Below are 24,725 nucleotides of genomic sequence, written 5' to 3'. Positions count from 1 at the left end.
CTGCTGCTGCTGACTAAATGGCCTCCTTAATTGGATCATTTGAGTAGCCAGCACACCTGTGCAGGTAGGGCATGACATGATAGGCAGCTGCCTTGATAGCGGGTGGGTGCTGAATGTTCCTAATTGACAAAATAAGATTAATGCTTATGAAGAAATATAAAATCTCATCCCTTCCCCAATATCGCGCCACACCCCTACCCCTTAATTCCCTGGTTGAACTTGATGGACATATGTCTTTTTTCGACCGTACTAACTATGTAACTATGTAACATAACATGGGGGGGGGGGGTCTCCTGGCTGTTCACACAGGTGTGTCATTGCTGTACATTGACCATGCATTGCTTCTGTGGTATTGCAAAGGCAAAGACAAATGCTTCCAGCCATCCATTGCACTAATGGATTGGTCATCAGCTGGCTGTCTATGTCCCGCATCAATATAGACCAAAGTACAGAGGGTTAGGCTATGCTATTGTGCACCTACCTGATGCATCAGAAGGTGCGAGGCCCTTGCTAAATTCTGTGCACAGACTTTGAGATCTATGCTTTAGACTGTATCTAAACCTGCTCCAACATGGACTGACATTCTGGCCTACTTTCAGCCGATGCGACTTGTCTGTCGCTGAACAGTCGCTTTTTATGTATTCAGCACCTATGTATAATGTTGTAAAAATGCTCTAGAAGCTAAAGTCGCAGAAATGTCACACATATTTGGCCTGCAACTTTCTGTGCGACAAATTCAGACAGGAAAAATCAGTATAAATCCTTAGAAAATTATCCCCCAGTGTCTCCATCTGCTGGCGGTATTGAATAAGCATTGCTGCACTGATGGGGTATGCATTAGACGAAAAAAAAGAAGAAAAAGAAGAATAATACGCCCAGAAAAGAGGCGAAAAGGAGAAAAACGTAAAAAAACGTGAAAAAAAAGTAAGAGGAAGAGAAGGGAAAAAAAGGTGGAAATGGGTTTAAAAGTGATTTCGGCGGAGAATATATATATATATATATATATATATATATATATATATATATATACGCGCACACACACACATATATATAAACGTATTCTCCGTTGAGATATTGCAGCCGCTGCTGTGTCCAGGCCCAGGAGCCTTAGCACTGTGCTGTGATGTCACTCAATACCACTGACATCACTAGGTGTAAACAACATCTCTCCTTTGCTGTGTATGTGACTATGGAGCTGTTTGGTGATGTCGTCTATTATGGCCTTCATAGAAGCAACAGGAGATTGTTGCATCCATCTAGAACCCTCAGAACTACAGTGCTATGATGTCACTCACTTCCACAGGCCTTGCAGAGTGTAAACAACAACAACCCAGCTTTGTTGTGTATGTAACCATAGGGATTTGTGATGTCACCTAGAACCTTCACAGCAGCGACAGCTTTATGAGGAGCATCAGCACTGCTCTGCCTGAGCAGAACCATCACCGCCATAGGTTGTCAAATAACCCGGGTTTAACCCACACAGGTAAGTCCAATGGGGTGCAGGCATGTCCTCTATGCTTACAGCTTCCCGTGGGTGTTGGTTTGATACCGTTTGGGGACAGCCAAGGAGGCATCTGCAGGCAACAAAGGTAGGTGTGTGCTTGTGTGTGTGTTTCCTATGCAGATCCTAAGCCCAGTGTCACATGCAAGTAGGAGGAGTAAGAAGGGTTCCTGGCAAATCCGGGTTATGGATTGCATTTAAAAAGGCCCCGTGGGAGTGCAATGGGCCCCTGTCTTGCTGCTTAGCAATAATGGTATGGGTTTAGGTTCTGCTGTGTGTACTGGTGGTTGACTGCCCCCCAGCCCAGAGTGTGCATGGAAAATTGTCTGGCAGCCTCCCTGACAGCAAGCAGTGATAGTGCCCATGAAGGGGACCTTGTTGGGCCCGCCCCTTTCACGGTTATCGCTTCTCGGCCTTTTGGCTAAGATCAAGTGTAGTATCTGTTCTTATCAGTTTAATATCTGATACGTCCCCTATCTGGGGACCATATATTAAATGGATTTTTGAGAACGGGGGCCGATTTCGAAGCTTGCTTCCGTCGCCCTATGCATTGACCCGATATGGCAGTATCTTCGGGTACAGTGCACCACCCCCTTACAGGGTTAAAAAGAAAGATTCCTACTTTCATTGCTACCTGCTTGCTGGCTAGCCAGCTAGCCAGCCCTGTGGGCCTTGCTGCTGCTGCTGCTGCAGCCAAAAAACAAAAGGTGGTGCTGCTGCTTCTGCTTCTGCTTGTGTCTGGCCGCTGTTGGAGCGTCCAGGCACAGGACTTCTGCTGCTGCTGACTAAATGGCCTCCTTAATTGGATCATTTGAGTAGCCAGCACACCTGTGCAGGTAGGGCATGACATGATAGGCAGCTGCCTTGATAGCGGGTGGGTGCTGAATGTTCCTAATTGACAAAATAAGATTAATGCTTATGAAGAAATATAAAATCTCATCCCTTCCCCAATATCGCGCCACACCCCTACCCCTTAATTCCCTGGTTGAACTTGATGGACATATGTCTTTTTTCGACCGTACTAACTATGTAACTATGTAACATAACATGGGGGGGGGGGGTCTCCTGGCTGTTCACACAGGTGTGTCATTGCTGTACATTGACCATGCATTGCTTCTGTGGTATTGCAAAGGCAAAGACAAATGCTTCCAGCCATCCATTGCACTAATGGATTGGTCATCAGCTGGCTGTCTATGTCCCGCATCAATATAGACCAAAGTACAGAGGGTTAGGCTATGCTATTGTGCACCTACCTGATGCATCAGAAGGTGCGAGGCCCTTGCTAAATTCTGTGCACAGACTTTGAGATCTATGCTTTAGACTGTATCTAAACCTGCTCCAACATGGACTGACATTCTGGCCTACTTTCAGCCGATGCGACTTGTCTGTCGCTGAACAGTCGCTTTTTATGTATTCAGCACCTATGTATAATGTTGTAAAAATGCTCTAGAAGCTAAAGTCGCAGAAATGTCACACATATTTGGCCTGCAACTTTCTGTGCGACAAATTCAGACAGGAAAAATCAGTATAAATCCTTAGAAAATTATCCCCCAGTGTCTCCATCTGCTGGCGGTATTGAATAAGCATTGCTGCACTGATGGGGTATGCATTAGACGAAAAAAAAGAAGAAAAAGAAGAATAATACGCCCAGAAAAGAGGCGAAAAGGAGAAAAACGTAAAAAAACGTGAAAAAAAAGTAAGAGGAAGAGAAGGGAAAAAAAGGTGGAAATGGGTTTAAAAGTGATTTCGGCGGAGATATATATATATATATATATATATATATATATATATATATATACGCGCACACACACACATATATATAAACGTATTCTCCGTTGAGATATTGCAGCCGCTGCTGTGTCCAGGCCCAGGAGCCTTAGCACTGTGCTGTGATGTCACTCAATACCACTGACATCACTAGGTGTAAACAACATCTCTCCTTTGCTGTGTATGTGACTATGGAGCTGTTTGGTGATGTCGTCTATTATGGCCTTCATAGAAGCAACAGGAGATTGTTGCATCCATCTAGAACCCTCAGAACTACAGTGCTATGATGTCACTCACTTCCACAGGCCTTGCAGAGTGTAAACAACAACAACCCAGCTTTGTTGTGTATGTAACCATAGGGATTTGTGATGTCACCTAGAACCTTCACAGCAGCGACAGCTTTATGAGGAGCATCAGCACTGCTCTGCCTGAGCAGAACCATCACCGCCATAGGTTGTCAAATAACCCGGGTTTAACCCACACAGGTAAGTCCAATGGGGTGCAGGCATGTCCTCTATGCTTACAGCTTCCCGTGGGTGTTGGTTTGATACCGTTTGGGGACAGCCAAGGAGGCATCTGCAGGCAACAAAGGTAGGTGTGTGCTTGTGTGTGTGTTTCCTATGCAGATCCTAAGCCCAGTGTCACATGCAAGTAGGAGGAGTAAGAAGGGTTCCTGGCAAATCCGGGTTATGGATTGCATTTAAAAAGGCCCCGTGGGAGTGCAATGGGCCCCTGTCTTGCTGCTTAGCAATAATGGTATGGGTTTAGGTTCTGCTGTGTGTACTGGTGGTTGACTGCCCCCCAGCCCAGAGTGTGCATGGAAAATTGTCTGGCAGCCTCCCTGACAGCAAGCAGTGATAGTGCCCATGAAGGGGACCTTGTTGGGCCCGCCCCTTTCACGGTTATCGCTTCTCGGCCTTTTGGCTAAGATCAAGTGTAGTATCTGTTCTTATCAGTTTAATATCTGATACGTCCCCTATCTGGGGACCATATATTAAATGGATTTTTGAGAACGGGGGCCGATTTCGAAGCTTGCTTCCGTCGCCCTATGCATTGACCCGATATGGCAGTATCTTCGGGTACAGTGCACCACCCCCTTACAGGGTTAAAAAGAAAGATTCCTACTTTCATTGCTACCTGCTTGCTGGCTAGCCAGCTAGCCAGCCCTGTGGGCCTTGCTGCTGCTGCTGCTGCAGCCAAAAAACAAAAGGTGGTGCTGCTGCTGCTTCTGCTTCTGCTTGTGTCTGGCCGCTGTTGGAGCGTCCAGGCACAGGACTTCTGCTGCTGCTGACTAAATGGCCTCCTTAATTGGATCATTTGAGTAGCCAGCACACCTGTGCAGGTAGGGCATGACATGATAGGCAGCTGCCTTGATAGCGGGTGGGTGCTGAATGTTCCTAATTGACAAAATAAGATTAATGCTTATGAAGAAATATAAAATCTCATCCCTTCCCCAATATCGCGCCACACCCCTACCCTTAATTCCCTGGTTGAACTTGATGGACATATGTCTTTTTTCGACCGTACTAACTATGTAACTATGTAACATAACATGGGGGGGGGGGGGTCTCCTGGCTGTTCACACAGGTGTGTCATTGCTGTACATTGACCATGCATTGCTTCTGTGGTATTGCAAAGGCAAAGACAAATGCTTCCAGCCATCCATTGCACTAATGGATTGGTCATCAGCTGGCTGTCTATGTCCCGCATCAATATAGACCAAAGTACAGAGGGTTAGGCTATGCTATTGTGCACCTACCTGATGCATCAGAAGGTGCGAGGCCCTTGCTAAATTCTGTGCACAGACTTTGAGATCTATGCTTTAGACTGTATCTAAACCTGCTCCAACATGGACTGACATTCTGGCCTACTTTCAGCCGATGCGACTTGTCTGTCGCTGAACAGTCGCTTTTTATGTATTCAGCACCTATGTATAATGTTGTAAAAATGCTCTAGAAGCTAAAGTCGCAGAAATGTCACACATATTTGGCCTGCAACTTTCTGTGCGACAAATTCAGACAGGAAAAATCAGTATAAATCCTTAGAAAATTATCCCCCAGTGTCTCCATCTGCTGGCGGTATTGAATAAGCATTGCTGCACTGATGGGGTATGCATTAGACGAAAAAAAAGAAGAAAAAGAAGAATAATACGCCCAGAAAAGAGGCGAAAAGGAGAAAAACGTAAAAAAACGTGAAAAAAAAGTAAGAGGAAGAGAAGGGAAAAAAAGGTGGAAATGGGTTTAAAAGTGATTTCGGCGGAGAAATATATATATATATATATATATATATATATATATATATATATACGCGCACACACACACATATATATAAACGTATTCTCCGTTGAGATATTGCAGCCGCTGCTGTGTCCAGGCCCAGGAGCCTTAGCACTGTGCTGTGATGTCACTCAATACCACTGACATCACTAGGTGTAAACAACATCTCTCCTTTGCTGTGTATGTGACTATGGAGCTGTTTGGTGATGTCGTCTATTATGGCCTTCATAGAAGCAACAGGAGATTGTTGCATCCATCTAGAACCCTCAGAACTACAGTGCTATGATGTCACTCACTTCCACAGGCCTTGCAGAGTGTAAACAACAACAACCCAGCTTTGTTGTGTATGTAACCATAGGGATTTGTGATGTCACCTAGAACCTTCACAGCAGCGACAGCTTTATGAGGAGCATCAGCACTGCTCTGCCTGAGCAGAACCATCACCGCCATAGGTTGTCAAATAACCCGGGTTTAACCCACACAGGTAAGTCCAATGGGGTGCAGGCATGTCCTCTATGCTTACAGCTTCCCGTGGGTGTTGGTTTGATACCGTTTGGGGACAGCCAAGGAGGCATCTGCAGGCAACAAAGGTAGGTGTGTGCTTGTGTGTGTGTTTCCTATGCAGATCCTAAGCCCAGTGTCACATGCAAGTAGGAGGAGTAAGAAGGGTTCCTGGCAAATCCGGGTTATGGATTGCATTTAAAAAGGCCCCGTGGGAGTGCAATGGGCCCCTGTCTTGCTGCTTAGCAATAATGGTATGGGTTTAGGTTCTGCTGTGTGTACTGGTGGTTGACTGCCCCCCAGCCCAGAGTGTGCATGGAAAATTGTCTGGCAGCCTCCCTGACAGCAAGCAGTGATAGTGCCCATGAAGGGGACCTTGTTGGGCCCGCCCCTTTCACGGTTATCGCTTCTCGGCCTTTTGGCTAAGATCAAGTGTAGTATCTGTTCTTATCAGTTTAATATCTGATACGTCCCCTATCTGGGGACCATATATTAAATGGATTTTTGAGAACGGGGGCCGATTTCGAAGCTTGCTTCCGTCGCCCTATGCATTGACCCGATATGGCAGTATCTTCGGGTACAGTGCACCACCCCCTTACAGGGTTAAAAAGAAAGATTCCTACTTTCATTGCTACCTGCTTGCTGGCTAGCCAGCTAGCCAGCCCTGTGGGCCTTGCTGCTGCTGCTGCTGCAGCCAAAAAACAAAAGGTGGTGCTGCTGCTGCTTCTGCTTCTGCTTGTGTCTGGCCGCTGTTGGAGCGTCCAGGCACAGGACTTCTGCTGCTGCTGACTAAATGGCCTCCTTAATTGGATCATTTGAGTAGCCAGCACACCTGTGCAGGTAGGGCATGACATGATAGGCAGCTGCCTTGATAGCGGGTGGGTGCTGAATGTTCCTAATTGACAAAATAAGATTAATGCTTATGAAGAAATATAAAATCTCATCCCTTCCCCAATATCGCGCCACACCCCTACCCCTTAATTCCCTGGTTGAACTTGATGGACATATGTCTTTTTTCGACCGTACTAACTATGTAACTATGTAACATAACATGGGGGGGGGGGGGGTCTCCTGGCTGTTCACACAGGTGTGTCATTGCTGTACATTGACCATGCATTGCTTCTGTGGTATTGCAAAGGCAAAGACAAATGCTTCCAGCCATCCATTGCACTAATGGATTGGTCATCAGCTGGCTGTCTATGTCCCGCATCAATATAGACCAAAGTACAGAGGGTTAGGCTATGCTATTGTGCACCTACCTGATGCATCAGAAGGTGCGAGGCCCTTGCTAAATTCTGTGCACAGACTTTGAGATCTATGCTTTAGACTGTATCTAAACCTGCTCCAACATGGACTGACATTCTGGCCTACTTTCAGCCGATGCGACTTGTCTGTCGCTGAACAGTCGCTTTTTATGTATTCAGCACCTATGTATAATGTTGTAAAAATGCTCTAGAAGCTAAAGTCGCAGAAATGTCACACATATTTGGCCTGCAACTTTCTGTGCGACAAATTCAGACAGGAAAAATCAGTATAAATCCTTAGAAAATTATCCCCCAGTGTCTCCATCTGCTGGCGGTATTGAATAAGCATTGCTGCACTGATGGGGTATGCATTAGACGAAAAAAAAGAAGAAAAAGAAGAATAATACGCCCAGAAAAGAGGCGAAAAGGAGAAAAACGTAAAAAAACGTGAAAAAAAAGTAAGAGGAAGAGAAGGGAAAAAAAGGTGGAAATGGGTTTAAAAGTGATTTCGGCGGAGAAATATATATATATATATATATATATATATATATATATATATATATACGCGCACACACACACATATATATAAACGTATTCTCCGTTGAGATATTGCAGCCGCTGCTGTGTCCAGGCCCAGGAGCCTTAGCACTGTGCTGTGATGTCACTCAATACCACTGACATCACTAGGTGTAAACAACATCTCTCCTTTGCTGTGTATGTGACTATGGAGCTGTTTGGTGATGTCGTCTATTATGGCCTTCATAGAAGCAACAGGAGATTGTTGCATCCATCTAGAACCCTCAGAACTACAGTGCTATGATGTCACTCACTTCCACAGGCCTTGCAGAGTGTAAACAACAACAACCCAGCTTTGTTGTGTATGTAACCATAGGGATTTGTGATGTCACCTAGAACCTTCACAGCAGCGACAGCTTTATGAGGAGCATCAGCACTGCTCTGCCTGAGCAGAACCATCACCGCCATAGGTTGTCAAATAACCCGGGTTTAACCCACACAGGTAAGTCCAATGGGGTGCAGGCATGTCCTCTATGCTTACAGCTTCCCGTGGGTGTTGGTTTGATACCGTTTGGGGACAGCCAAGGAGGCATCTGCAGGCAACAAAGGTAGGTGTGTGCTTGTGTGTGTGTTTCCTATGCAGATCCTAAGCCCAGTGTCACATGCAAGTAGGAGGAGTAAGAAGGGTTCCTGGCAAATCCGGGTTATGGATTGCATTTAAAAAGGCCCCGTGGGAGTGCAATGGGCCCCTGTCTTGCTGCTTAGCAATAATGGTATGGGTTTAGGTTCTGCTGTGTGTACTGGTGGTTGACTGCCCCCCAGCCCAGAGTGTGCATGGAAAATTGTCTGGCAGCCTCCCTGACAGCAAGCAGTGATAGTGCCCATGAAGGGGACCTTGTTGGGCCCGCCCCTTTCACGGTTATCGCTTCTCGGCCTTTTGGCTAAGATCAAGTGTAGTATCTGTTCTTATCAGTTTAATATCTGATACGTCCCCTATCTGGGGACCATATATTAAATGGATTTTTGAGAACGGGGGCCGATTTCGAAGCTTGCTTCCGTCGCCCTATGCATTGACCCGATATGGCAGTATCTTCGGGTACAGTGCACCACCCCCTTACAGGGTTAAAAAGAAAGATTCCTACTTTCATTGCTACCTGCTTGCTGGCTAGCCAGCTAGCCAGCCCTGTGGGCCTTGCTGCTGCTGCTGCTGCAGCCAAAAAACAAAAGGTGGTGCTGCTGCTGCTTCTGCTTCTGCTTGTGTCTGGCCGCTGTTGGAGCGTCCAGGCACAGGACTTCTGCTGCTGCTGACTAAATGGCCTCCTTAATTGGATCATTTGAGTAGCCAGCACACCTGTGCAGGTAGGGCATGACATGATAGGCAGCTGCCTTGATAGCGGGTGGGTGCTGAATGTTCCTAATTGACAAAATAAGATTAATGCTTATGAAGAAATATAAAATCTCATCCCTTCCCCAATATCGCGCCACACCCCTACCCCTTAATTCCCTGGTTGAACTTGATGGACATATGTCTTTTTTCGACCGTACTAACTATGTAACTATGTAACATAACATGGGGGGGGGGGGTCTCCTGGCTGTTCACACAGGTGTGTCATTGCTGTACATTGACCATGCATTGCTTCTGTGGTATTGCAAAGGCAAAGACAAATGCTTCCAGCCATCCATTGCACTAATGGATTGGTCATCAGCTGGCTGTCTATGTCCCGCATCAATATAGACCAAAGTACAGAGGGTTAGGCTATGCTATTGTGCACCTACCTGATGCATCAGAAGGTGCGAGGCCCTTGCTAAATTCTGTGCACAGACTTTGAGATCTATGCTTTAGACTGTATCTAAACCTGCTCCAACATGGACTGACATTCTGGCCTACTTTCAGCCGATGCGACTTGTCTGTCGCTGAACAGTCGCTTTTTATGTATTCAGCACCTATGTATAATGTTGTAAAAATGCTCTAGAAGCTAAAGTCGCAGAAATGTCACACATATTTGGCCTGCAACTTTCTGTGCGACAAATTCAGACAGGAAAAATCAGTATAAATCCTTAGAAAATTATCCCCCAGTGTCTCCATCTGCTGGCGGTATTGAATAAGCATTGCTGCACTGATGGGGTATGCATTAGACGAAAAAAAAGAAGAAAAAGAAGAATAATACGCCCAGAAAAGAGGCGAAAAGGAGAAAAACGTAAAAAAACGTGAAAAAAAAGTAAGAGGAAGAGAAGGGAAAAAAAGGTGGAAATGGGTTTAAAAGTGATTTCGGCGGAGAAATATATATATATATATATATATATATATATATATATATATATATACGCGCACACACACACATATATATAAACGTATTCTCCGTTGAGATATTGCAGCCGCTGCTGTGTCCAGGCCCAGGAGCCTTAGCACTGTGCTGTGATGTCACTCAATACCACTGACATCACTAGGTGTAAACAACATCTCTCCTTTGCTGTGTATGTGACTATGGAGCTGTTTGGTGATGTCGTCTATTATGGCCTTCATAGAAGCAACAGGAGATTGTTGCATCCATCTAGAACCCTCAGAACTACAGTGCTATGATGTCACTCACTTCCACAGGCCTTGCAGAGTGTAAACAACAACAACCCAGCTTTGTTGTGTATGTAACCATAGGGATTTGTGATGTCACCTAGAACCTTCACAGCAGCGACAGCTTTATGAGGAGCATCAGCACTGCTCTGCCTGAGCAGAACCATCACCGCCATAGGTTGTCAAATAACCCGGGTTTAACCCACACAGGTAAGTCCAATGGGGTGCAGGCATGTCCTCTATGCTTACAGCTTCCCGTGGGTGTTGGTTTGATACCGTTTGGGGACAGCCAAGGAGGCATCTGCAGGCAACAAAGGTAGGTGTGTGCTTGTGTGTGTGTTTCCTATGCAGATCCTAAGCCCAGTGTCACATGCAAGTAGGAGGAGTAAGAAGGGTTCCTGGCAAATCCGGGTTATGGATTGCATTTAAAAAGGCCCCGTGGGAGTGCAATGGGCCCCTGTCTTGCTGCTTAGCAATAATGGTATGGGTTTAGGTTCTGCTGTGTGTACTGGTGGTTGACTGCCCCCCAGCCCAGAGTGTGCATGGAAAATTGTCTGGCAGCCTCCCTGACAGCAAGCAGTGATAGTGCCCATGAAGGGGACCTTGTTGGGCCCGCCCCTTTCACGGTTATCGCTTCTCGGCCTTTTGGCTAAGATCAAGTGTAGTATCTGTTCTTATCAGTTTAATATCTGATACGTCCCCTATCTGGGGACCATATATTAAATGGATTTTTGAGAACGGGGGCCGATTTCGAAGCTTGCTTCCGTCGCCCTATGCATTGACCCGATATGGCAGTATCTTCGGGTACAGTGCACCACCCCCTTACAGGGTTAAAAAGAAAGATTCCTACTTTCATTGCTACCTGCTTGCTGGCTAGCCAGCTAGCCAGCCCTGTGGGCCTTGCTGCTGCTGCTGCTGCAGCCAAAAAACAAAAGGTGGTGCTGCTGCTGCTTCTGCTTCTGCTTGTGTCTGGCCGCTGTTGGAGCGTCCAGGCACAGGACTTCTGCTGCTGCTGACTAAATGGCCTCCTTAATTGGATCATTTGAGTAGCCAGCACACCTGTGCAGGTAGGGCATGACATGATAGGCAGCTGCCTTGATAGCGGGTGGGTGCTGAATGTTCCTAATTGACAAAATAAGATTAATGCTTATGAAGAAATATAAAATCTCATCCCTTCCCCAATATCGCGCCACACCCCTACCCCTTAATTCCCTGGTTGAACTTGATGGACATATGTCTTTTTTCGACCGTACTAACTATGTAACTATGTAACATAACATGGGGGGGGGGGGGTCTCCTGGCTGTTCACACAGGTGTGTCATTGCTGTACATTGACCATGCATTGCTTCTGTGGTATTGCAAAGGCAAAGACAAATGCTTCCAGCCATCCATTGCACTAATGGATTGGTCATCAGCTGGCTGTCTATGTCCCGCATCAATATAGACCAAAGTACAGAGGGTTAGGCTATGCTATTGTGCACCTACCTGATGCATCAGAAGGTGCGAGGCCCTTGCTAAATTCTGTGCACAGACTTTGAGATCTATGCTTTAGACTGTATCTAAACCTGCTCCAACATGGACTGACATTCTAGCCTACTTTCAGCCGATGCGACTTGTCTGTCGCTGAACAGTCGCTTTTTATGTATTCAGCACCTATGTATAATGTTGTAAAAATGCTCTAGAAGCTAAAGTCGCAGAAATGTCACACATATTTGGCCTGCAACTTTCTGTGCGACAAATTCAGACAGGAAAAATCAGTATAAATCCTTAGAAAATAATCTCCCAGTGTCTCCATCTGCTGGCGGTATTGAATAAGCATTGCTGCACTGATGGGGTATGCATTAGACGAAAAAAAAGAAGAAAAAGAAGAATAATACGCCCAGAAAAGAGGCGAAAAGGAGAAAAACGTAAAAAAACGTGAAAAAAAAGTAAGAGGAAGAGAAGGGAAAAAAAGGTGGAAATGGGTTTAAAAGTGATTTCGGCGGAGAAATATATATATATATATATATATATATATATATATATATATATATACGCGCACACACACATATATATATAAACGTATTCTCCGTTGAGATATTGCAGCCGCTGCTGTGTCCAGGCCCAGGAGCCTTAGCACTGTGCTGTGATGTCACTCAATACCACTGACATCACTAGGTGTAAACAACATCTCTCCTTTGCTGTGTATGTGACTATGGAGCTGTTTGGTGATGTCGTCTATTATGGCCTTCATAGAAGCAACAGGAGATTGTTGCATCCATCTAGAACCCTCAGAACTACAGTGCTATGATGTCACTCACTTCCACAGGCCTTGCAGAGTGTAAACAACAACAACCCAGCTTTGTTGTGTATGTAACCATAGGGATTTGTGATGTCACCTAGAACCTTCACAGCAGCGACAGCTTTATGAGGAGCATCAGCACTGCTCTGCCTGAGCAGAACCATCACCGCCATAGGTTGTCAAATAACCCGGGTTTAACCCACACAGGTAAGTCCAATGGGGTGCAGGCATGTCCTCTATGCTTACAGCTTCCCGTGGGTGTTGGTTTGATACCGTTTGGGGACAGCCAAGGAGGCATCTGCAGGCAACAAAGGTAGGTGTGTGCTTGTGTGTGTGTTTCCTATGCAGATCCTAAGCCCAGTGTCACATGCAAGTAGGAGGAGTAAGAAGGGTTCCTGGCAAATCCGGGTTATGGATTGCATTTAAAAAGGCCCCGTGGGAGTGCAATGGGCCCCTGTCTTGCTGCTTAGCAATAATGGTATGGGTTTAGGTTCTGCTGTGTGTACTGGTGGTTGACTGCCCCCCAGCCCAGAGTGTGCATGGAAAATTGTCTGGCAGCCTCCCTGACAGCAAGCAGTGATAGTGCCCATGAAGGGGACCTTGTTGGGCCCGCCCCTTTCACGGTTATCGCTTCTCGGCCTTTTGGCTAAGATCAAGTGTAGTATCTGTTCTTATCAGTTTAATATCTGATACGTCCCCTATCTGGGGACCATATATTAAATGGATTTTTGAGAACGGGGGCCGATTTCGAAGCTTGCTTCCGTCGCCCTATGCATTGACCCGATATGGCAGTATCTTCGGGTACAGTGCACCACCCCCTTACAGGGTTAAAAAGAAAGATTCCTACTTTCATTGCTACCTGCTTGCTGGCTAGCCAGCTAGCCAGCCCTGTGGGCCTTGCTGCTGCTGCTGCTGCAGCCAAAAAACAAAAGGTGGTGCTGCTGCTGCTTCTGCTTCTGCTTGTGTCTGGCCGCTGTTGGAGCGTCCAGGCACAGGACTTCTGCTGCTGCTGACTAAATGGCCTCCTTAATTGGATCATTTGAGTAGCCAGCACACCTGTGCAGGTAGGGCATGACATGATAGGCAGCTGCCTTGATAGCGGGTGGGTGCTGAATGTTCCTAATTGACAAAATAAGATTAATGCTTATGAAGAAATATAAAATCTCATCCCTTCCCCAATATCGCGCCACACCCCTACCCCTTAATTCCCTGGTTGAACTTGATGGACATATGTCTTTTTTCGACCGTACTAACTATGTAACTATGTAACATAACATGGGGGGGGGGGTCTCCTGGCTGTTCACACAGGTGTGTCATTGCTGTACATTGACCATGCATTGCTTCTGTGGTATTGCAAAGGCAAAGACAAATGCTTCCAGCCATCCATTGCACTAATGGATTGGTCATCAGCTGGCTGTCTATGTCCCGCATCAATATAGACCAAAGTACAGAGGGTTAGGCTATGCTATTGTGCACCTACCTGATGCATCAGAAGGTGCGAGGCCCTTGCTAAATTCTGTGCACAGACTTTGAGATCTATGCTTTAGACTGTATCTAAACCTGCTCCAACATGGACTGACATTCTGGCCTACTTTCAGCCGATGCGACTTGTCTGTCGCTGAACAGTCGCTTTTTATGTATTCAGCACCTATGTATAATGTTGTAAAAATGCTCTAGAAGCTAAAGTCGCAGAAATGTCACACATATTTGGCCTGCAACTTTCTGTGCGACAAATTCAGACAGGAAAAATCAGTATAAATCCTTAGAAAATTATCCCCCAGTGTCTCCATCTGCTGGCGGTATTGAATAAGCATTGCTGCACTGATGGGGTATGCATTAGACGAAAAAAAAGAAGAAAAAGAAGAATAATACGCCCAGAAAAGAGGCGAAAAGGAGAAAAACGTAAAAAAACGTGAAAAAAAAGTAAGAGGAAGAGAAGGGAAAAAAAGGTGGAAATGGGTTTAAAAGTGATTTCGGCGGAGAAATATATATATATATATATATATATATATATATATATATATATATATACGCGCACACACACACATATATATAAACGTATTCTCCGTTGAGATATTGCAGCCGCTGCTGTGTCCAGGCCCAGGAGCCTTAGCACTGTGCTGTGATGTCACTCAATACCACTGACATCACTAGGTGTAAACAACATCTCTCCTTTGCTGTGTATGTGACTATGGAGCTGTTTGGTGATGTCGTCTATTATGGCCTTCATAGAAGCAACAGGAGATTGTTGCATCCATCTAGAACCCTCAGAACTACAGTGCTATGATGTCACTCACTTCCACAGGCCTTGCAGAGTGTAAACAACAACAACCCAGCTTTGTTGTGTATGTAACCATAGGGATTTGTGATGTCACCTAGAACCTTCACAGCAGCGACAGCTTTATGAGGAGCATCAGCACTGCTCTGCCTGAGCAGAACCATCACCGCCATAGGTTGTCAAATAACCCGGGTTTAACCCACACAGGTAAGTCCAATGGGGTGCAGGCATGTCCTCTATGCTTACAGCTTCCCGTGGGTGTTGGTTTGATACCGTTTGGGGACAGCCAAGGAGGCATCTGCAGGCAACAAAGGTAGGTGTGTGCTTGTGTGTGTGTTTCCTATGCAGATCCTAAGCCCAGTGTCACATGCAAGTAGGAGGAGTAAGAAGGGTTCCTGGCAAATCCGGGTTATGGATTGCATTTAAAAAGGCCCCGTGGGAGTGCAATGGGCCCCTGTCTTGCTGCTTAGCAATAATGGTATGGGTTTAGGTTCTGCTGTGTGTACTGGTGGTTGACTGCCCCCCAGCCCAGAGTGTGCATGGAAAATTGTCTGGCAGCCTCCCTGACAGCAAGCAGTGATAGTGCCCATGAAGGGGACCTTGTTGGGCCCGCCCCTTTCACGGTTATCGCTTCTCGGCCTTTTGGCTAAGATCAAGTGTAGTATCTGTTCTTATCAGTTTAATATCTGATACGTCCCCTATCTGGGGACCATATATTAAATGGATTTTTGAGAACGGGGGCCGATTTCGAAGCTTGCTTCCGTCGCCCTATGCATTGACCCGATATGGCAGTATCTTCGGGTACAGTGCACCACCCCCTTACAGGGTTAAAAAGAAAGATTCCTACTTTCATTGCTACCTGCTTGCTGGCTAGCCAGCTAGCCAGCCCTGTGGGCCTTGCTGCTGCTGCTGCTGCTGCTGCAGCCAAAAAACAAAAGGTGGTGCTGCTGCTGCTTCTGCTTCTGCTTGTGTCTGGCCGCTGTTGGAGCGTCCAGGCACAGGACTTCTGCTGCTGCTGACTAAATGGCCTCCTTAATTGGATCATTTGAGTAGCCAGCACACCTGTGCAGGTAGGGCATGACATGATAGGCAGCTGCCTTGATAGCGGGTGGGTGCTGAATGTTCCTAATTGACAAAATAAGATTAATGCTTATGAAGAAATATAAAATCTCATCCCTTCCCCAATATCGCGCCACACCCCTACCCCTTAATTCCCTGGTTGAACTTGATGGACATATGTCTTTTTTCGACCGTACTAACTATGTAACTATGTAACATAACATGGGGGGGGGGGGTCTCCTGGCTGTTCACACAGGTGTGTCATTGCTGTACATTGACCATGCATTGCTTCTGTGGTATTGCAAAGGCAAAGACAAATGCTTCCAGCCATCCATTGCACTAATGGATTGGTCATCAGCTGGCTGTCTATGTCCCGCATCAATATAGACCAAAGTACAGAGGGTTAGGCTATGCTATTGTGCACCTACCTGATGCATCAGAAGGTGCGAGGCCCTTGCTAAATTCTGTGCACAGACTTTGAGATCTATGCTTTAGACTGTATCTAAACCTGCTCCAACATGGACTGACATTCTGGCCTACTTTCAGCCGATGCGACTTGTCTGTCGCTGAACAGTCGCTTTTTATGTATTCAGCACCTATGTATAATGTTGTAAAAATGCTCTAGAAGCTAAAGTCGCAGAAATGTCACACATATTTGGCCTGCAACTTTCTGTGCGACAAATTCAGACAGGAAAAATCAGTATAAATCCTTAGAAAATTATCCCCCAGTGTCTCCATCTGCTGGCGGTATTGAATAAGCATTGCTGCACTGATGGGGTATGCATTAGACGAAAAAAAAGAAGAAAAAGAAGAATAATACGCCCAGAAAAGAGGCGAAAAGGAGAAAAACGTAAAAAAACGTGAAAAAAAAGTAAGAGGAAGAGAAGGGAAAAAAAGGTGGAAATGGGTTTAAAAGTGATTTCGGCGGAGAAATATATATATATATATATATATATATATATATATATATATATACGCGCACACACACACATATATATAAACGTATTCTCCGTTGAGATATTGCAGCCGCTGCTGTGTCCAGGCCCAGGAGCCTTAGCACTGTGCTGTGATGTCACTCAATACCACTGACATCACTAGGTGTAAACAACATCTCTCCTTTGCTGTGTATGTGACTATGGAGCTGTTTGGTGATGTCGTCTATTATGGCCTTCATAGAAGCAACAGGAGATTGTTGCATCCATCTAGAACCCTCAGAACTACAGTGCTATGATGTCACTCACTTCCACAGGCCTTGCAGAGTGTAAACAACAACAACCCAGCTTTGTTGTGTATGTAACCATAGGGATTTGTGATGTCACCTAGAACCTTCACAGCAGCGACAGCTTTATGAGGAGCATCAGCACTGCTCTGCCTGAGCAGAACCATCACCGCCATAGGTTGTCAAATAACCCGGGTTTAACCCACACAGGTAAGTCCAATGGGGTGCAGGCATGTCCTCTATGCTTACAGCTTCCCGTGGGTGTTGGTTTGATACCGTTTGGGGACAGCCAAGGAGGCATCTGCAGGCAACAAAGGTAGGTGTGTGCTTGTGTGTGTGTTTCCTATGCAGATCCTAAGCCCAGTGTCACATGCAAGTAGGAGGAGTAAGAAGGGTTCCTGGCAAATCCGGGTTATGGATTGCATTTAAAAAGGCCCCGTGGGAGTGCAATGGGCCCCTGTCTTGCTGCTTAGCAATAATGGTATGGGTTTAGGTTCTGCTGTGTGTACTGGTGGTTGACTGCCCCCCAGCCCAGAGTGTGCATGGAAAATTGTCTGGCAGCCTCCCTGACAGCAAGCAGTGATAGTGCCCATGAAGGGGACCTTGTTGGGCCCGCCCCTTTCACGGTTATCGCTTCTCGGCCTTTTGGCTAAGATCAAGTGTAGTATCTGTTCTTATCAGTTTAATATCTGATACGTCCCCTATCTGGGGACCATATATTAAATGGATTTTTGAGAACGGGGGCCGATTTCGAAGCTTGCTTCCGTCGCCCTATGCATTGACCCGATATGGCAGTATCTTCGGGTACAGTGCACCACCCCCTTACAGGGTTAAAAAGAAAGATTCCTACTTTCATTGCTACCTGCTTGCTGGCTAGCCAGCTAGCCAGCCCTGTGGGCCTTGCTGCTGCTGCTGCTGCAGCCAAAAAACAAAAGGTGGTGCTGCTGCTGCTTCTGCTTCTGCTTGTGTCTGGCCGCTGTTGGAGCGTCCAGGCACAGGACTTCTGCTGCTGCTGACTAAATGGCCTCCTTAATTGGATCATTTGAGTAGCCAGCACACCTGTGCAGGTAGGGCATGACATGATAGGCAGCTGCCTTGATAGCGGGTGGGTGCTGAATGTTCCTAATTGACAAAATAAGATTAATGCTTATGAAGAAATATAAAATCTCATCCCTTCCCCAATATCGCGCCACACCCCTACCCCTTAATTCCCTGGTTGAACTTGATGGACATATGTCTTTTTTCGACCGTACTAACTATGTAACTATGTAACATAACATGGGGGGGGGGGGGGTCTCCTGGCTGTTCACACAGGTGTGTCATTGCTGTACATTGACCATGCATTGCTTCTGTGGTATTGCAAAGGCAAAGACAAATGCTTCCAGCCATCCATTGCACTAATGGATTGATCATCAGCTGGCTGTCTATGTCCCGCATCAATATAGACCAAAGTACAGAGGGTTAGGCTATGCTATTGTGCACCTACCTGATGCATCAGAAGGTGCGAGGCCCTTGCTAAATTCTGTGCACAGACTTTGAGATCTATGCTTTAGACTGTATCTAAACCTGCTCCAACATGGACTGACATTCTGGCCTACTTTCAGCCGATGCGACTTGTCTGTCGCTGAACAGTCGCTTTTTATGTATTCAGCACCTATGTATAATGTTGTAAAAATGCTCTAGAAGCTAAAGTCGCAGAAATGTCACACATATTTGGCCTGCAACTTTCTGTGCGACAAATTCAGACAGGAAAAATCAGTATAAATCCTTAGAAAATTATCCCCCAGTGTCTCCATCTGCTGGCGGTATTGAATAAGCATTGCTGCACTGATGGGGTATGCATTAGACGAAAAAAAAGAAGAAAAAGAAGAATAATACGCCCAGAAAAGAGGCGAAAAGGAGAAAAACGTAAAAAAACGTGAAAAAAAAGTAAGAGGAAGAGAAGGGAAAAAAAGGTGGAAATGGGTTTAAAAGTGATTTCGGCGGAGAATATATATATATATATATATATATATATATATATATATATATATACGCGCACACACACACATATATATAAACGTATTCTCCGTTGAGATATTGCAGCCGCTGCTGTGTCCAGGCCCAGGAGCCTTAGCACTGTGCTGTGATGTCACTCAATACCACTGACATCACTAGGTGTAAACAACATCTCTCCTTTGCTGTGTATGTGACTATGGAGCTGTTTGGTGATGTCGTCTATTATGGCCTTCATAGAAGCAACAGGAGATTGTTGCATCCATCTAGAACCCTCAGAACTACAGTGCTATGATGTCACTCACTTCCACAGGCCTTGCAGAGTGTAAACAACAACAACCCAGCTTTGTTGTGTATGTAACCATAGGGATTTGTGATGTCACCTAGAACCTTCACAGCAGCGACAGCTTTATGAGGAGCATCAGCACTGCTCTGCCTGAGCAGAACCATCACCGCCATAGGTTGTCAAATAACCCGGGTTTAACCCACACAGGTAAGTCCAATGGGGTGCAGGCATGTCCTCTATGCTTACAGCTTCCCGTGGGTGTTGGTTTGATACCGTTTGGGGACAGCCAAGGAGGCATCTGCAGGCAACAAAGGTAGGTGTGTGCTTGTGTGTGTGTTTCCTATGCAGATCCTAAGCCCAGTGTCACATGCAAGTAGGAGGAGTAAGAAGGGTTCCTGGCAAATCCGGGTTATGGATTGCATTTAAAAAGGCCCCGTGGGAGTGCAATGGGCCCCTGTCTTGCTGCTTAGCAATAATGGTATGGGTTTAGGTTCTGCTGTGTGTACTGGTGGTTGACTGCCCCCCAGCCCAGAGTGTGCATGGAAAATTGTCTGGCAGCCTCCCTGACAGCAAGCAGTGATAGTGCCCATGAAGGGGACCTTGTTGGGCCCGCCCCTTTCACGGTTATCGCTTCTCGGCCTTTTGGCTAAGATCAAGTGTAGTATCTGTTCTTATCAGTTTAATATCTGATACGTCCCCTATCTGGGGACCATATATTAAATGGATTTTTGAGAACGGGGGCCGATTTCGAAGCTTGCTTCCGTCGCCCTATGCATTGACCCGATATGGCAGTATCTTCGGGTACAGTGCACCACCCCCTTACAGGGTTAAAAAGAAAGATTCCTACTTTCATTGCTACCTGCTTGCTGGCTAGCCAGCTAGCCAGCCCTGTGGGCCTTGCTGCTGCTGCTGCTGCAGCCAAAAAACAAAAGGTGGTGCTGCTGCTGCTTCTGCTTCTGCTTGTGTCTGGCCGCTGTTGGAGCGTCCAGGCACAGGACTTCTGCTGCTGCTGACTAAATGGCCTCCTTAATTGGATCATTTGAGTAGCCAGCACACCTGTGCAGGTAGGGCATGACATGATAGGCAGCTGCCTTGATAGCGGGTGGGTGCTGAATGTTCCTAATTGACAAAATAAGATTAATGCTTATGAAGAAATATAAAATCTCATCCCTTCCCCAATATCGCGCCACACCCCTACCCCTTAATTCCCTGGTTGAACTTGATGGACATATGTCTTTTTTCGACCGTACTAACTATGTAACTATGTAACATAACATGGGGGGGGGGGGTCTCCTGGCTGTTCACACAGGTGTGTCATTGCTGTACATTGACCATGCATTGCTTCTGTGGTATTGCAAAGGCAAAGACAAATGCTTCCAGCCATCCATTGCACTAATGGATTGGTCATCAGCTGGCTGTCTATGTCCCGCATCAATATAGACCAAAGTACAGAGGGTTAGGCTATGCTATTGTGCACCTACCTGATGCATCAGAAGGTGCGAGGCCCTTGCTAAATTCTGTGCACAGACTTTGAGATCTATGCTTTAGACTGTATCTAAACCTGCTCCAACATGGACTGACATTCTGGCCTACTTTCAGCCGATGCGACTTGTCTGTCGCTGAACAGTCGCTTTTTATGTATTCAGCACCTATGTATAATGTTGTAAAAATGCTCTAGAAGCTAAAGTCGCAGAAATGTCACACATATTTGGCCTGCAACTTTCTGTGCGACAAATTCAGACAGGAAAAATCAGTATAAATCCTTAGAAAATTATCCCCCAGTGTCTCCATCTGCTGGCGGTATTGAATAAGCATTGCTGCACTGATGGGGTATGCATTAGACGAAAAAAAAGAAGAAAAAGAAGAATAATACGCCCAGAAAAGAGGCGAAAAGGAGAAAAACGTAAAAAAACGTGAAAAAAAAGTAAGAGGAAGAGAAGGGAAAAAAAGGTGGAAATGGGTTTAAAAGTGATTTCGGCGGAGAAATATATATATATATATATATATATATATATATATATATATATACGCGCACACACACACATATATATAAACGTATTCTCCGTTGAGATATTGCAGCCGCTGCTGTGTCCAGGCCCAGGAGCCTTAGCACTGTGCTGTGATGTCACTCAATACCACTGACATCACTAGGTGTAAACAACATCTCTCCTTTGCTGTGTATGTGACTATGGAGCTGTTTGGTGATGTCGTCTATTATGGCCTTCATAGAAGCAACAGGAGATTGTTGCATCCATCTAGAACCCTCAGAACTACAGTGCTATGATGTCACTCACTTCCACAGGCCTTGCAGAGTGTAAACAACAACAACCCAGCTTTGTTGTGTATGTAACCATAGGGATTTGTGATGTCACCTAGAACCTTCACAGCAGCGACAGCTTTATGAGGAGCATCAGCACTGCTCTGCCTGAGCAGAACCATCACCGCCATAGGTTGTCAAATAACCCGGGTTTAACCCACACAGGTAAGTCCAATGGGGTGCAGGCATGTCCTCTATGCTTACAGCTTCCCGTGGGTGTTGGTTTGATACCGTTTGGGGACAGCCAAGGAGGCATCTGCAGGCAACAAAGGTAGGTGTGTGCTTGTGTGTGTGTTTCCTATGCAGATCCTAAGCCCAGTGTCACATGCAAGTAGGAGGAGTAAGAAGGGTTCCTGGCAAATCCGGGTTATGGATTGCATTTAAAAAGGCCCCGTGGGAGTGCAATGGGCCCCTGTCTTGCTGCTTAGCAATAATGGTATGGGTTTAGGTTCTGCTGTGTGTACTGGTGGTTGACTGCCCCCCAGCCCAGAGTGTGCATGGAAAATTGTCTGGCAGCCTCCCTGACAGCAAGCAGTGATAGTGCCCATGAAGGGGACCTTGTTGGGCCCGCCCCTTTCACGGTTATCGCTTCTCGGCCTTTTGGCTAAGATCAAGTGTAGTATCTGTTCTTATCAGTTTAATATCTGATACGTCCCCTATCTGGGGACCATATATTAAATGGATTTTTGAGAACGGGGGCCGATTTCGAAGCTTGCTTCCGTCGCCCTATGCATTGACCCGATATGGCAGTATCTTCGGGTACAGTGCACCACCCCCTTACAGGGTTAAAAAGAAAGATTCCTACTTTCATTGCTACCTGCTTGCTGGCTAGCCAGCTAGCCAGCCCTGTGGGCCTTGCTGCTGCTGCTGCTGCAGCCAAAAAACAAAAGGTGGTGCTGCTGCTGCTTCTGCTTCTGCTTGTGTCTGGCCGCTGTTGGAGCGTCCAGGCACAGGACTTCTGCTGCTGCTGACTAAATGGCCTCCTTAATTGGATCATTTGAGTAGCCAGCACACCTGTGCAGGTAGGGCATGACATGATAGGCAGCTGCCTTGATAGCGGGTGGGTGCTGAATGTTCCTAATTGACAAAATAAGATTAATGCTTATGAAGAAATATAAAATCTCATCCCTTCCCCAATATCGCGCCACACCCCTACCCCTTAATTCCCTGGTTGAACTTGATGGACATATGTCTTTTTTCGACCGTACTAACTATGTAACTATGTAACATAACATGGGGGGGGGGGGTCTCCTGGCTGTTCACACAGGTGTGTCATTGCTGTACATTGACCATGCATTGCTTCTGTGGTATTGCAAAGGCAAAGACAAATGCTTCCAGTCATCCATTGCACTAATGGATTGGTCATCAGCTGGCTGTCTATGTCCCGCATCAATATAGACCAAAGTACAGAGGGTTAGGCTATGCTATTGTGCACCTACCTGATGCATCAGAAGGTGCGAGGCCCTTGCTAAATTCTGTGCACAGACTTTGAGATCTATGCTTTAGACTGTATCTAAACCTGCTCCAACATGGACTGACATTCTGGCCTACTTTCAGCCGATGCGACTTGTCTGTCGCTGAACAGTCGCTTTTTATGTATTCAGCACCTATGTATAATGTTGTAAAAATGCTCTAGAAGCTAAAGTCGCAGAAATGTCACACATATTTGGCCTGCAACTTTCTGTGCGACAAATTCAGACAGGAAAAATCAGTATAAATCCTTAGAAAATTATCCCCCAGTGTCTCCATCTGCTGGCGGTATTGAATAAGCATTGCTGCACTGATGGGGTATGCATTAGACGAAAAAAAAGAAGAAAAAGAAGAATAATACGCCCAGAAAAGAGGCGAAAAGGAGAAAAACGTAAAAAAACGTGAAAAAAAAGTAAGAGGAAGAGAAGGGAAAAAAAGGTGGAAATGGGTTTAAAAGTGATTTCGGCGGAGAAATATATATATATATATATATATATATATATATATATACGCGCACACACACACATATATATAAACGTATTCTCCGTTGAGATATTGCAGCCGCTGCTGTGTCCAGGCCCAGGAGCCTTAGCACTGTGCTGTGATGTCACTCAATACCACTGACATCACTAGGTGTAAACAACATCTCTCCTTTGCTGTGTATGTGACTATGGAGCTGTTTGGTGATGTCGTCTATTATGGCCTTCATAGAAGCAACAGGAGATTGTTGCATCCATCTAGAACCCTCAGAACTACAGTGCTATGATGTCACTCACTTCCACAGGCCTTGCAGAGTGTAAACAACAACAACCCAGCTTTGTTGTGTATGTAACCATAGGGATTTGTGATGTCACCTAGAACCTTCACAGCAGCGACAGCTTTATGAGGAGCATCAGCACTGCTCTGCCTGAGCAGAACCATCACCGCCATAGGTTGTCAAATAACCCGGGTTTAACCCACACAGGTAAGTCCAATGGGGTGCAGGCATGTCCTCTATGCTTACAGCTTCCCGTGGGTGTTGGTTTGATACCGTTTGGGGACAGCCAAGGAGGCATCTGCAGGCAACAAAGGTAGGTGTGTGCTTGTGTGTGTGTTTCCTATGCAGATCCTAAGCCCAGTGTCACATGCAAGTAGGAGGAGTAAGAAGGGTTCCTGGCAAATCCGGGTTATGGATTGCATTTAAAAAGGCCCCGTGGGAGTGCAATGGGCCCCTGTCTTGCTGCTTAGCAATAATGGTATGGGTTTAGGTTCTGCTGTGTGTACTGGTGGTTGACTGCCCCCCAGCCCAGAGTGTGCATGGAAAATTGTCTGGCAGCCTCCCTGACAGCAAGCAGTGATAGTGCCCATGAAGGGGACCTTGTTGGGCCCGCCCCTTTCACGGTTATCGCTTCTCGGCCTTTTGGCTAAGATCAAGTGTAGTATCTGTTCTTATCAGTTTAATATCTG

General features: G+C 46.0%; 10 non-coding genes and 1 pseudogene across 10 annotated transcripts; all 11 read left to right on the top strand.

Annotated features, from left to right (window-relative positions):
* Positions 1-1,902: 1,902 nt before the first annotated feature.
* On the top strand, positions 1,903-2,093 carry LOC130339403 (U2 spliceosomal RNA). The gene has a single exon (XR_008879779.1). It is a non-coding gene; the product is annotated as a U2 spliceosomal RNA (small nuclear RNA).
* A 2,079-nt stretch (positions 2,094-4,172) lies between these two features.
* Positions 4,173-4,363, top strand: LOC130339392 (U2 spliceosomal RNA). The gene has a single exon (XR_008879774.1). It is a non-coding gene; the product is annotated as a U2 spliceosomal RNA (small nuclear RNA).
* Positions 4,364-6,447: 2,084 nt separating this feature from the next.
* Positions 6,448-6,638, top strand: LOC130339380 (U2 spliceosomal RNA). The gene has a single exon (XR_008879763.1). It is a non-coding gene; the product is annotated as a U2 spliceosomal RNA (small nuclear RNA).
* A 2,088-nt stretch (positions 6,639-8,726) lies between these two features.
* On the top strand, positions 8,727-8,917 carry LOC130339368 (U2 spliceosomal RNA). The gene has a single exon (XR_008879752.1). It is a non-coding gene; the product is annotated as a U2 spliceosomal RNA (small nuclear RNA).
* A 2,086-nt stretch (positions 8,918-11,003) lies between these two features.
* Positions 11,004-11,194, top strand: LOC130339355 (U2 spliceosomal RNA). Its single transcript, XR_008879741.1, has one exon. It is a non-coding gene; the product is annotated as a U2 spliceosomal RNA (small nuclear RNA).
* A 2,087-nt stretch (positions 11,195-13,281) lies between these two features.
* Positions 13,282-13,472, top strand: LOC130339446 (U2 spliceosomal RNA). Its single transcript, XR_008879818.1, has one exon. It is a non-coding gene; the product is annotated as a U2 spliceosomal RNA (small nuclear RNA).
* Positions 13,473-15,559: 2,087 nt separating this feature from the next.
* On the top strand, positions 15,560-15,750 carry LOC130339434 (U2 spliceosomal RNA). Its single transcript, XR_008879807.1, has one exon. It is a non-coding gene; the product is annotated as a U2 spliceosomal RNA (small nuclear RNA).
* Positions 15,751-17,840: 2,090 nt separating this feature from the next.
* Positions 17,841-18,031, top strand: LOC130339422 (U2 spliceosomal RNA). The gene has a single exon (XR_008879796.1). It is a non-coding gene; the product is annotated as a U2 spliceosomal RNA (small nuclear RNA).
* A 2,087-nt stretch (positions 18,032-20,118) lies between these two features.
* Positions 20,119-20,309, top strand: LOC130339410 (U2 spliceosomal RNA). The gene has a single exon (XR_008879785.1). It is a non-coding gene; the product is annotated as a U2 spliceosomal RNA (small nuclear RNA).
* Positions 20,310-22,393: 2,084 nt separating this feature from the next.
* Positions 22,394-22,584, top strand: LOC130339348 (U2 spliceosomal RNA). Its single transcript, XR_008879735.1, has one exon. It is a non-coding gene; the product is annotated as a U2 spliceosomal RNA (small nuclear RNA).
* Positions 22,585-24,662: 2,078 nt separating this feature from the next.
* On the top strand, positions 24,663-24,725 carry LOC130339396 (U2 spliceosomal RNA; annotated as a pseudogene; the record flags this gene model as incomplete).

This window comes from Hyla sarda, unplaced genomic scaffold, assembly GCF_029499605.1.
Source record: "Hyla sarda isolate aHylSar1 unplaced genomic scaffold, aHylSar1.hap1 scaffold_543, whole genome shotgun sequence".
NCBI classification, from domain to species: Eukaryota; Metazoa; Chordata; class Amphibia; order Anura; family Hylidae; genus Hyla; species Hyla sarda.
Note: the sequence above shows the minus strand (reverse complement) of the source record. Positions and strands in the feature narration are given on the sequence as shown.